Genomic DNA, 12,204 nt, shown 5'->3' with positions numbered 1-12,204 from the left:
AGCCGTTCCTTATAACACAGTGTATTTGCTTTTGTGTTCACTCAAAGTTGTTACAACCACTGACTCCTGCCTCTGTGGCCCATTTCGCTCCAGCCGTTCCTTATAATACAGTGTATTTTGCTTTTGTGTTCACTCAAAGTTGTTACAACCACTGACTCCGGCCTCTGTGGCCCATTTCGCTCCAGCCTTTCCTTATAACACAGTGTATTTTGCTTTTGTGTTCACTCAAAGTTGTTACAACCACTGACTCTGGCCTCTGTGGCCCATTTCGCTTCAGCCTTTTCTCTCTAATACAGTGTATTTTGCTTTTGTGTTCACCCAAAGTTGTTACCACCACTGACTCCGGCCTCTGTGGCCCATTTCGCTCCAGCCTTTCCTTATAACAGAGTGTATTTGCTTTTGTGTTCACTCAAAGTTGGTACAACCACTGACTCCAGCCTCTGTGGCCCGTTTCGCTCCAGCCTTTTCTCTATAACACAGTGTATTTTGCTTTTGTGTTCACTCAAAGTTATTACAACCATTGACCCTGTCCTCTGTGGCTCGTTTCGCTCCATCCTTTCCTTATAACATAGTGTATTTTGCTTTTGTGTTCACTCAAAGTTGTTACAACAATGACTCCTGCCTCTGTGGCCCATTTCGCTCCAGCCGTTCCTTATAACACAGTGTATTTTGCTTTTGTGTTCACTCAAAGTTGTTACAAACACAGATTCCAGCCTCTGTGGCCCATTTTGCTCCAGCCTTTCCTTATAACACAGTGTATTTTTCTTTTCTGTTCACCCAAAGTTGTTACAACCACTGACTCCGGCCTGTGTGGCCCATTTCGCTCCAGCCGTTCCTTATAACACAGTGTATTTGCTTTTGTGTTCACTCAAAGTTGTTACAACCACTGACTCCTGCCTCTGTGGCCCATTTCGCTCCAGCCGTTCCTTATAATACAGTGTATTTTGCTTTTGTGTTCACTCAAAGTTGTTACAACCACTGACTCTGGCCTCTGTGGCCCATTTCGCTTCAACCTTTTCTCTGTAACACAGTGTATTTTGCTTTTGTGTTCACCCAAAGTTGTTACAACCAGTGACTCCGGCCTCTGTGGCCCATTTCGCTCCAGCCTTTCCTTATAACACAGTGTATTTGCTTTTGTGGTCAATCAAAATTGTTACAATCACTGACTCCGGCCTCTGTGGCCCATTTCGCTCCAGCCTTTCCTTATACCACAGTGTATTTTGCATTTGTGTTCACTCAAAGTTGTTACATCCACTGACTCCTGCCTCTGTGGCCCATTTCGCTCCAGCCTTTCCTTATAACACAGTGTATTTTGCTTTTGTGTTCACTCAAAGTTGTTACAACCACTGACTCCAGCCTCTGTGGCCCATTTCGCTCCAGCCTTTCATTATAACACAGGGTATTTTGCTTTTGTGTACACTCAAAGTTGTTACAACCACTGACTCCGGCCTCTGTGGCCCATTTTGCTCCAGCCTTTCCTTATAACACAGTGTATTTTGCTTTTCTATTCACTCAAAGTTGTTACAACCACTGACTCCGGCCTCTGTGGCCCAATTGGCTCCAGCCTTTCCTTATAACACAGTGTATTTTGCTTTTGTGTTCACTCAAAGTGTTACGATCACTGACTCCGGTCTCTGTGGCCCATTTCGCTCCAGCCTTTCCTTATAACACAGTATATTTTGCTTTTGTGTTCACTCAAAGTTGTTACAACCACTGACTCCTGCCTCTGTGGCCCATTTCGCTCCAGCCGTTCCTTAGAACACAGTGTATTTTGCGTTTGTGTACACTAAAAGTTGTTACAACCACTGACTCCGGCCTCTGTGGCCAATTTCGCTCCAGCCTTTCCTTATAACACAGTGTATTTTGCTTTTCTGTTCACTCAAAGTTGTTACAACCACTGACTCCCGCCTCTGTGGCCCATTTCGCTCCAGCCTTTCCTTATAACATAGTGTATTTTGCTTTTGTGTTCACTCAAAGTTCTTACAACCACTGACTCCTGCCTCTGTGGCCCATTTCGCTCCAGCCGTTCCTTATAACACAGTGTATTTTGCTTTTGTGTTCACTCAAAGTTGTTACAACCACTGACTGTGGCCTCTGTGGCCCATTTCGCTCCAGCCTTTCCTTATAACACAGTGTATTTTGCTTTTGTGTTCACTCAAAGTTGTTACAACCACTGACTGTGGCCTCTGTGGCCCATTTCGCTTCAGTCTTTTCTCTGTAACACAGTGCATTTTGCTTTTGTGTTCACCCAAACTTGTTACAACCACTTACTCCGGCCTCTGTGGCCCATTTCGCTCCAACCTTTCCTTATAACACAGTGTATTTGCTTTTGTGTTCAATCAAAATTGTTACAACCACTGACTCCAGCCTCTGTGGCCCGTTTCGCTCCAGCCTTTCCTTATAACACAGTGTATTTTGCTTTTGTGTTCACTCAAAGTTGTTACAACCACTGACTCCTGCCTCTGTGGCCCATTTCGCTCCAGCCTTTCCTTATAACACAGTGTATTTTGCTTTTGTGTTCACTCAAAGTTGTTACAACCACTGACTCCTGCCTCTGTGGCCCATTTCGCTCCAGCCTTTCATTATAACACAGTGTATTTTGCTTTTGTGTACACTCAAAGTTGTTACAACCACTGACTCCGGCCTCTGTGGCCCATTTCGCTCCAGCCTTTCCTTATAACAGAGTGTATTTGCTTTTGTGTTCACTCAAAGTTGGTACAACCACTGACTCCAGCCTCTGTGGCCCGTTTCGCTCCAGCCTTTTCTCTATAACACAGTGTATTTTGCTTTTGTGTTCACTCAAAGTTATTACAACCATTGACCCTGTCCTCTGTGGCTCGTTTCGCTCCATCCTTTCCTTATAACATAGTGTATTTTGCTTTTGTGTTCACTCAAAGTTGTTACAACAATGACTCCTGCCTCTGTGGCCCATTTCGCTCCAGCCGTTCCTTATAACACAGTGTATTTTGCTTTTGTGTTCACTCAAAGTTGTTACAAACACAGATTCCAGCCTCTGTGGCCCATTTTGCTCCAGCCTTTCCTTATAACACAGTGTATTTTTCTTTTCTGTTCACCCAAAGTTGTTACAACCACTGACTCCGGCCTGTGTGGCCCATTTCGCTCCAGCCTATCCTTATAACACAGTGTATTTTGCTTTTGTGTTCACTCAAAGTTGTTACAACCACTGACTCCTGCCTCTGTGGCCCATTTCGCTCCAGCCGTTCCTTATAACACAGTGTATTTTGCTTTTGTGTTCACTCAAATTTGTTACAACCACTGACTCCGGCCTCTGTGGCCAATTTCGCTCCAGCCGTTCCTTATAACACAGTGTATTTGCTTTTGTGTTCACTCAAAGTTGTTACAACCACTGACTCCTGCCTCTGTGGCCCATTTCGCTCCAGCCGTTCCTTATAATACAGTGTATTTTGCTTTTGTGTTCACTCAAAGTTGTTACAACCACTGACTCCGGCCTCTGTGGCCCATTTCGCTCCAGCCTTTCCTTATAACACAGTATATTTTGCTTTTGTGTTCACTCAAAGTTGTTACAACCACTGACTCTGGCCTCTGTGGCCCATTTCGCTTCAGCCTTTTCTCTGTAACACAGTGTATTTTGCTTTTGTGTTCACCCAAAGTTGTTACAACCAGTGACTCCGGCCTCTGTGGCCCATTTCGCTCCAGCCTTTCCTTATAACACAGTGTATTTGCTTTTGTGGTCAATCAAAATTGTTACAATCACTGACTCCGGCCTCTGTGGCCCATTTCGCTCCAGCCTTTCCTTATACCACAGTGTATTTTGCATTTGTGTTCACTCAAAGTTGTTACATCCACTGAGTCCTGCCTCTGTGGCCCATTTCGCTCCAGCCTTTCCTTATAACACAGTATATTTTGCTTTTGTGTTCACTCAAAGTTGTTACAACCACTGACTCCTGCCTCTGTGGCCCATTTCGCTCCAGCCGTTCCTTATAACACAGTGTATTTTGCGTTTGTGTACACTAAAAGTTGTTACAACCACTGACTCCGGCCTCTGTGGCCCATTTCGCTCCAGCCTTTCCTTATAACACAGTGTATTTTGCTTTTCTGTTCACTCAAAGTTGTTACAACCACTGACTCCCGCCTCTGTGGCCCATTTCGCTCCAGCCTTTCCTTATAACATAGTGTATTTTGCTTTTGTGTTCACTCAAAGTTCTTACAACCACTGACTCCTGCCTCTGTGGCCCATTTCGCTCCAGCCGTTCCTTATAACACAGTGTATTTTGCTTTTGTGTTCACTCAAAGTTGTTACAACCACTGACTGTGGCCTCTGTGGCCCATTTCGCTCCAGCCTTTCCTTATAACACAGTGTATTTTGCTTTTCTGTTCACTCAAAGTTGTTACAACCACTGACTGTGGCCTCTGTGGCCCATTTCGCTTCAGTCTTTTCTCTGTAACACAGTGCATTTTGCTTTTGTGTTCACCCAAACTTGTTACAACCACTTACTCCGGCCTCTGTGGCCCATTTCGCTCCAACCTTTCCTTATAACACAGTGTATTTGCTTTTGTGTTCAATCAAAATTGTTACAACCACTGACTCCAGCCTCTGTGGCCCGTTTCGCTCCAGCCTTTCCTTATAACACAGTGTATTTTGCTTTTGTGTTCACTCAAAGTTGTTACAACCACTGACTCCTGCCTCTGTGGCCCATTTCGCTCCAGCCTTTCCTTATAACACAGTGTATTTTGCTTTTGTGTTCACTCAAAGTTGTTACAACCACTGACTCCTGCCTCTGTGGCCCATTTCGCTCCAGCCTTTCATTATAACACAGTGTATTTTGCTTTTGTGTACACTCAAAGTTGTTACAACCACTGACTCCGGCCTCTGTGGCCCATTTCGCTCCAGCCTTTCCTTATAACACAGTGTATTTTGCATTTCTATTCACTCAAAGTTGTTACAACCACTGACTCCGGCCTCTGTGGCCCATTTGGCTCCAGCCTTTCCTTATAACACATTGTATTTTGCTTTTGTGTTCACTCAAAGTTGTTACGATCACTGGCTCCGGCCTCTGTGGCCCATTTCGCTCCAGCTGTTCCTTATAACACAGTGTATTTGCTTTTGTGTTCAATCAAAATTGTTACAACCACTGAATCCGGCCTCTGCGGCCCATTTCGCTCCAGCCTTTCCTTATACCACAGTGTATTTTGCATTTGTGTTCACTCAAAGTTGTTACATCCACTGAGTCCTGCCTCTGTGGCCCATTTCGCTCCAGCCTTTCCTTATAACACAGTGTATTTTGCTTTTGTGTTCACTCAAAGTTGTTACAACCACTGACTCCGGCCTCTGTGGTCCATTTCGCTCCAGCCGTTCCTTATAACACAGTGTATTTGCTTTTGTGTTCACTCAAAGTTGTTACAACCACTGACTCCTGCCTCTGTGGCCCATTTCGCTCCAGCCTTTCCTTATAATACAGTGTATTTTGCTTTTGTGTTCACTCAAAGTTGTTACAACCACTGACTCCGGCCTCTGTGGCCCATTTCGCTCCAGCCTTTCCTTATAACACAGTGTATTTTGCTTTTCTGTTCACTCAAAGTTGTTACAACCACTGACTCCTGCCTCTGTGGGCCATTTCGCTCCTTCCGTTCCTTATAACACAGTGTATTTTGCTTTTGTGTTCACTCAAAGTTGTTACAACCACTGACTCCAGCCTCTGTGGCCCATATCACTCCAGCCTTTCCTTATAACAAAGTGTATTTTGCTTTTGTGTTCACTCAAAGTTGTTACAACCACTGACTCTGGCCTCTGTGGCCCATTTCGCTTCAGCCTTTTCTCTGTAATACAGTGTATTTTGCTTTTGTGTTCACCCAAAGTTGTTACCACCACTGACTCCGGCCTCTGTGGCCCATTTCGCTCCAGCCTTTCCTTATAACAGAGTGTATTTGCTTTTGTGTTCAATCAAAATTGTTACAACCACTGACTCCGGCCTCTGTGGCCCGTTTCGCTCCAGCCTTTTCTCTATAACATAGTGTATTTTGCTTTTGTGTTCACTCAAAGTTATTACAACCATTGACCCTGTCCTCTGTGGCTCGTTTCGCTCCATCCTTTCCTTATAACATAGTGTATTTTGCTTTTGTGTTCACTCAAAGTTGTTACAACCACTGACTCCTGCCTCTGTGGCCCATTTCGCTCCAGCCGTTCCTTATAACACAGTGTATTTTGCTTTTGTGTTCACTCAAAGTTGTTACAACCACTGACTCCGGCCTCTGTGGCCCATTTGGCTCCAGCCTTTCCTTATAACACATTGTATTTTGCTTTTGTGTTCACTCAAAGTTGTTACGATCACTGGCTCCGGCCTCTGTGGCCCATTTCGCTCCAGCTGTTCCTTATAACACAGTGTATTTGCTTTTGTGTTCAATCAAAATTGTTACAACCACTGAATCCGGCCTCTGCGGCCCATTTCGCTCCAGCCTTTCCTTATACCACAGTGTATTTTGCATTTGTGTTCACTCAAAGTTGTTACATCCACTGAGTCCTGCCTCTGTGGCCCATTTCGCTCCAGCCTTTCCTTATAACACAGTGTATTTTGCTTTTGTGTTCACTCAAAGTTGTTACAACCACTGACTCCGGCCTCTGTGGTCCATTTCGCTCCAGCCGTTCCTTATAACACAGTGTATTTGCTTTTGTGTTCACTCAAAGTTGTTACAACCACTGACTCCTGCCTCTGTGGCCCATTTCGCTCCAGCCTTTCCTTATAATACAGTGTATTTTGCTTTTGTGTTCACTCAAAGTTGTTACAACCACTGACTCCGGCCTCTGTGGCCCATTTCGCTCCAGCCTTTCCTTATAACACAGTGTATTTTGCTTTTCTGTTCACTCAAAGTTGTTACAACCACTGACTCCTGCCTCTGTGGGCCATTTCGCTCCTTCCGTTCCTTATAACACAGTGTATTTTGCTTTTGTGTTCACTCAAAGTTGTTACAACCACTGACTCCAGCCTCTGTGGCCCATATCACTCCAGCCTTTCCTTATAACAAAGTGTATTTTGCTTTTCTGTTCACTCAAAGTTGTTACAACCACTGACTCTGGCCTCTGTGGCCCATTTCGCTTCAGCCTTTTCTCTGTAATACAGTGTATTTTGCTTTTGTGTTCACCCAAAGTTGTTACCACCACTGACTCCGGCCTCTGTGGCCCATTTCGCTCCAGCCTTTCCTTATAACAGAGTGTATTTGCTTTTGTGTTCAATCAAAATTGTTACAACCACTGACTCCGGCCTCTGTGGCCCGTTTCGCTCCAGCCTTTTCTCTATAACATAGTGTATTTTGCTTTTGTGTTCACTCAAAGTTATTACAACCATTGACCCTGTCCTCTGTGGCTCGTTTCGCTCCATCCTTTCCTTATAACATAGTGTATTTTGCTTTTGTGTTCACTCAAAGTTGTTACAACCACTGACTCCTGCCTCTGTGGCCCATTTCGCTCCAGCCGTTCCTTATAACACAGTGTATTTTGCTTTTGTGTTCACTCAAAGTTGTTACAAACACAGATTCCAGCCTCTGTGGCCCATTTTGCTCCAGCCTTTCCTTATAACACAGTGTATTTTGCTTTTGTGTTCACTCAAAGTTGTTACGATCACTGGCTCCGGCCTCTGTGGCCCATTTCGCTCCAGCTGTTCCTTATAACACAGTGTATTTGCTTTTGTGTTCAATCAAAATTGTTACAACCACTGAATCCGGCCTCTGCGGCCCATTTCGCTCCAGCCTTTCCTTATACCACAGTGTATTTTGCATTTGTGTTCACTCAAAGTTGTTACATCCACTGAGTCCTGCCTCTGTGGCCCATTTCGCTCCAGCCTTTCCTTATAACACAGTGTATTTTGCTTTTGTGTTCACTCAAAGTTGTTACAACCACTGACTCCGGCCTCTGTGGTCCATTTCGCTCCAGCCGTTCCTTATAACACAGTGTATTTGCTTTTGTGTTCACTCAAAGTTGTTACAACCACTGACTCCTGCCTCTGTGGCCCATTTCGCTCCAGCCGTTCCTTATAATACAGTGTATTTTGCTTTTGTGTTCACTCAAAGTTGTTACAACCACTGACTCCGGCCTCTGTGGCCCATTTCGCTCCAGCCTTTCCTTATAACACAGTGTATTTTGCTTTTCTGTTCACTCAAAGTTGTTACAACCACTGACTCCTGCCTCTGTGGGCCATTTCGCTCCTTCCGTTCCTTATAACACAGTGTATTTTGCTTTTGTGTTCACTCAAAGTTGTTACAACCACTGACTCCAGCCTCTGTGGCCCATATCACTCCAGCCTTTCCTTATAACAAAGTGTATTTTGCTTTTGTGTTCACTCAAAGTTGTTACAACCACTGACTCTGGCCTCTGTGGCCCATTTCGCTTCAGCCTTTTCTCTGTAATACAGTGTATTTTGCTTTTGTGTTCACCCAAAGTTGTTACCACCACTGACTCCGGCCTCTGTGGCCCATTTCGCTCCAGCCTTTCCTTATAACAGAGTGTATTTGCTTTTGTGTTCAATCAAAATTGTTACAACCACTGACTCCGGCCTCTGTGGCCCGTTTCGCTCCAGCCTTTTCTCTATAACATAGTGTATTTTGCTTTTGTGTTCACTCAAAGTTATTACAACCATTGACCCTGTCCTCTGTGGCTCGTTTCGCTCCATCCTTTCCTTATAACATAGTGTATTTTGCTTTTGTGTTCACTCAAAGTTGTTACAACCACTGACTCCTGCCTCTGTGGCCCATTTCGCTCCAGCCGTTCCTTATAACACAGTGTATTTTGCTTTTGTGTTCACTCAAAGTTGTTACAAACACAGATTCCAGCCTCTGTGGCCCATTTTGCTCCAGCCTTTCCTTATAACACAGTGTATTTTTCTTTTCTGTTCACCCAAAGTTGTTACAACCACTGACTCCGGCCTGTGTGGCCCATTTCGCTCCAGCCTATCCTTATAACACAGTGTATTTTGCTTTTGTGTTCACTCAAAGTTGTTACAACCACTGACTCCTGCCTCTGTGGCCCATTTCGCTCCAGCCGTTCCTTATAACACAGTGTATTTTGCTTTTGTGTTCACTCAAAGTTGTTACAACCACTGACTCCGGCCTCTGTGGCCCATTTCGCTCCAGCCGTTCCTTATAACACAGTGTATTTGCTTTTGTGTTCACTCAAAGTTGTTACAACCACTGACTCCTGCCTCTGTGGCCCATTTCGCTCCAGCTGTTCCTTATAATACAGTGTATTTTGCTTTTGTGTTCCCTCAAAGTTGTTACAACCACTGACTCCGGCCTCTGTGGCCCATTTCGCTCCAGCCTTTCCTTATACCACAGTGTATTTTGCTTTTGTGTACTCTCAAAGTTGTTACAACCACTGACTACAGCGTCTGTGGCCCATTTCGCTCCAGCCTTTCCTTATAACATAGTGTATTTTGCTTTTGTGTTCACTCAAAGTTGTTACAACCACTGACTCCTGCCTCTGTGGCCCATTTCGCTCCAGCCGTTCCTTATAACAAAGTGTATTTTGCTTTTGTGTTCACTCAAAGTTGTTTCAAACACAGATTCCAGCCTCTGTGGCCCATTTTGCTCCAGCCTTTCCTTATAACACAGTGTATTTTTCTTTTCTGTTCACCCAAAGTTGTTACAACCACTGACTCCGGCCTGTGTGGCCCATTTCGCTCCAGCCTATCCTTATAACACAGTGTATTTTGCTTTTGTGTTCACTCAAAGTTGTTACAACCACTGACTCCTGCCTCTGTGGCCCATTTCGCTCCAGCCGTTCCTTATAACACAGTGTATATTGCTTTTGTGTTCACTCAAAGTTGTTACAAACACTGACTCCGGCCTCTGTGGCCAATTTTGCTCCAGCCGTTCCTTATAACACAGTGTATTTGCTTTTGTGTTCACTCAAAGTTGTTACAACCACTGACTCCTGCCTCTGTGGCCCATTTCGCTCCAGCCTTTCCTTATAACACAGTGATTTTTGCATTTGTGTTCACTCAAAGTTGTTACAACCACTGACTCTGGCCTCTGTGGCCCATTTCGCTTCAGCCTTTTCTCTGTAACACAGTGTATTTTGCTTTTGTGTTCACCCAAAGTTGTTACAACCAGTGACTCCAGCCTCTGTGGCCCATTTCGCTCCAGCCTTTCCTTATAACACAGTGTATTTGCTTTTGTGGTCAATCAAAATTGTTACAATCACTGACTCCGGCCTCTGTGGCCCATTTCGCTCCAGCCTTTCCTTATACCACAGTGTATTTTGCATTTGTGTTCACTCAAAGTTGTTACATCCACTGAGTCCTGCCTCTGTGGCCCATTTCGCTCCAGCCTTTCCTTATAACACAGTGTATTTTGCTTTTGTGTTCACTCAAAGTTGTTACAACCACTGACTCCAGCCTCTGTGGCCCATTTCGCTCCAGCCTTTCATTATAACACAGGGTATTTTGCTTTTGTGTACACTCAAAGTTGTTACAACCACTGACTCCGGCCTCTGTGGCCCATTTTGCTCCAGCCTTTCCTTATAACACAGTGTATTTTGCTTTTCTATTCACTCAAAGTTGTTACAACCACTGACTCCGGCCTCTGTGGCCCAATTGGCTCCAGCCTTTCCTTATAACACAGTGTATTTTGCTTTTGTGTTCACTCAAAGTGTTACGATCACTGACTCCGGTCTCTGTGGCCCATTTCGCTCCAGCCTTTCCTTATAACACAGTATATTTTGCTTTTGTGTTCACTCAAAGTTGTTACAACCACTGACTCCTGCCTCTGTGGCCCATTTCGCTCCAGCCGTTCCTTATAACACAGTGTATTTTGCGTTTGTGTACACTAAAAGTTGTTACAACCACTGACTCCGGCCTCTGTGGCCCATTTCGCTCCAGCCTTTCCTTATAACACAGTGTATTTTGCTTTTCTATTCACTCAAAGTTGTTACAACCACTGACTCCCGCCTCTGTGGCCCATTTCGCTCCAGCCTTTCCTTATAACATAGTGTATTTTGCTTTTGTGTTCACTCAAAGTTCTTACAACCACTGACTCCTGCCTCTGTGGCCCATTTCGCTCCAGCCGTTCCTTATAACACAGTGTATTTTGCTTTTGTGTTCACTCAAAGTTGTTACAACCACTGACTCCGGCCTCTGTGGCCCATTTCGCTCCAGCCGTTCCTTATAACACAGTGTATTTTGCTTTTGTGTTCACCCAAACTTGTTACAACCACTTACTCCGGCCTCTGTGGCCCATTTCGCTCCAACCTTTCCTTATAACACAGTGTATTTGCTTTTGTGTTCAATCAAAATTGTTACAACCACTGACTCCAGCCTCTGTGGCCCGTTTCGCTCCAGCCTTTCCTTATAACACAGTGTATTTTGCTTTTGTGTTCACTCAAAGTTGTTACAACCACTGACTCCTGCCTCTGTGGCCCATTTCGCTCCAGCCTTTCCTTATAACACAGTGTATTTTGCTTTTGTGTTCACTCAAAGTTGTTACAACCACTGACTCCTGCCTCTGTGGCCCATTTCGCTCCAGCCTTTCATTATAACACAGTGTATTTTGCTTTTGTGTACACTCAAAGTTGTTACAACCACTGACTCCGGCCTCTGTGGCCCATTTCGCTCCAACCTTTCCTTATAACACAGTGTATTTGCTTTTGTGTTCAATCAAAATTGTTACAACCACTGACTCCAGCCTCTGTGGCCCGTTTCGCTCCAGCCTTTCCTTATAACACAGTGTATTTTGCTTTTGTGTTCACTCAAAGTTGTTACAACCACTGACTCCTGCCTCTGTGGCCCATTTCGCTCCAGCCTTTCCTTATAACACAGTGTATTTTGCTTTTGTGTTCACTCAAAGTTGTTACAACCACTGACTCCTGCCTCTGTGGCCCATTTCGCTCCAGCCTTTCATTATAACACAGTGTATTTTGCTTTTGTGTACACTCAAAGTTGTTACAACCACTGACTCCGGCCTCTGTGGCCCATTTCGCTCCAGCCTTTCCTTATAACACAGTGTATTTTGCTTTTCTATTCACTCAAAGTTGTTACAACCACTGACTCCGGCCTCTGTGGCCCATTTGGCTCCAGCCTTTCCTTATAACACATTGTATTTTGCTTTTGTGTTCACTCAAAGTTGTTACGATCACTGGCTCCGGCCTCTGTGGCCCATTTTGCTCCAGCCGTTCCTTATAACACAGTGTATTTGCTTTTGTGTTCAATCAAAATTGTTACAACCACTGAATCCGGCCTC

This window comes from Anolis sagrei, chromosome Y (assembly GCF_037176765.1).
Source record: "Anolis sagrei isolate rAnoSag1 chromosome Y, rAnoSag1.mat, whole genome shotgun sequence".
NCBI lineage: Eukaryota > Metazoa > Chordata > Lepidosauria > Squamata > Dactyloidae > Anolis > Anolis sagrei.
Note: the sequence above shows the minus strand (reverse complement) of the source record.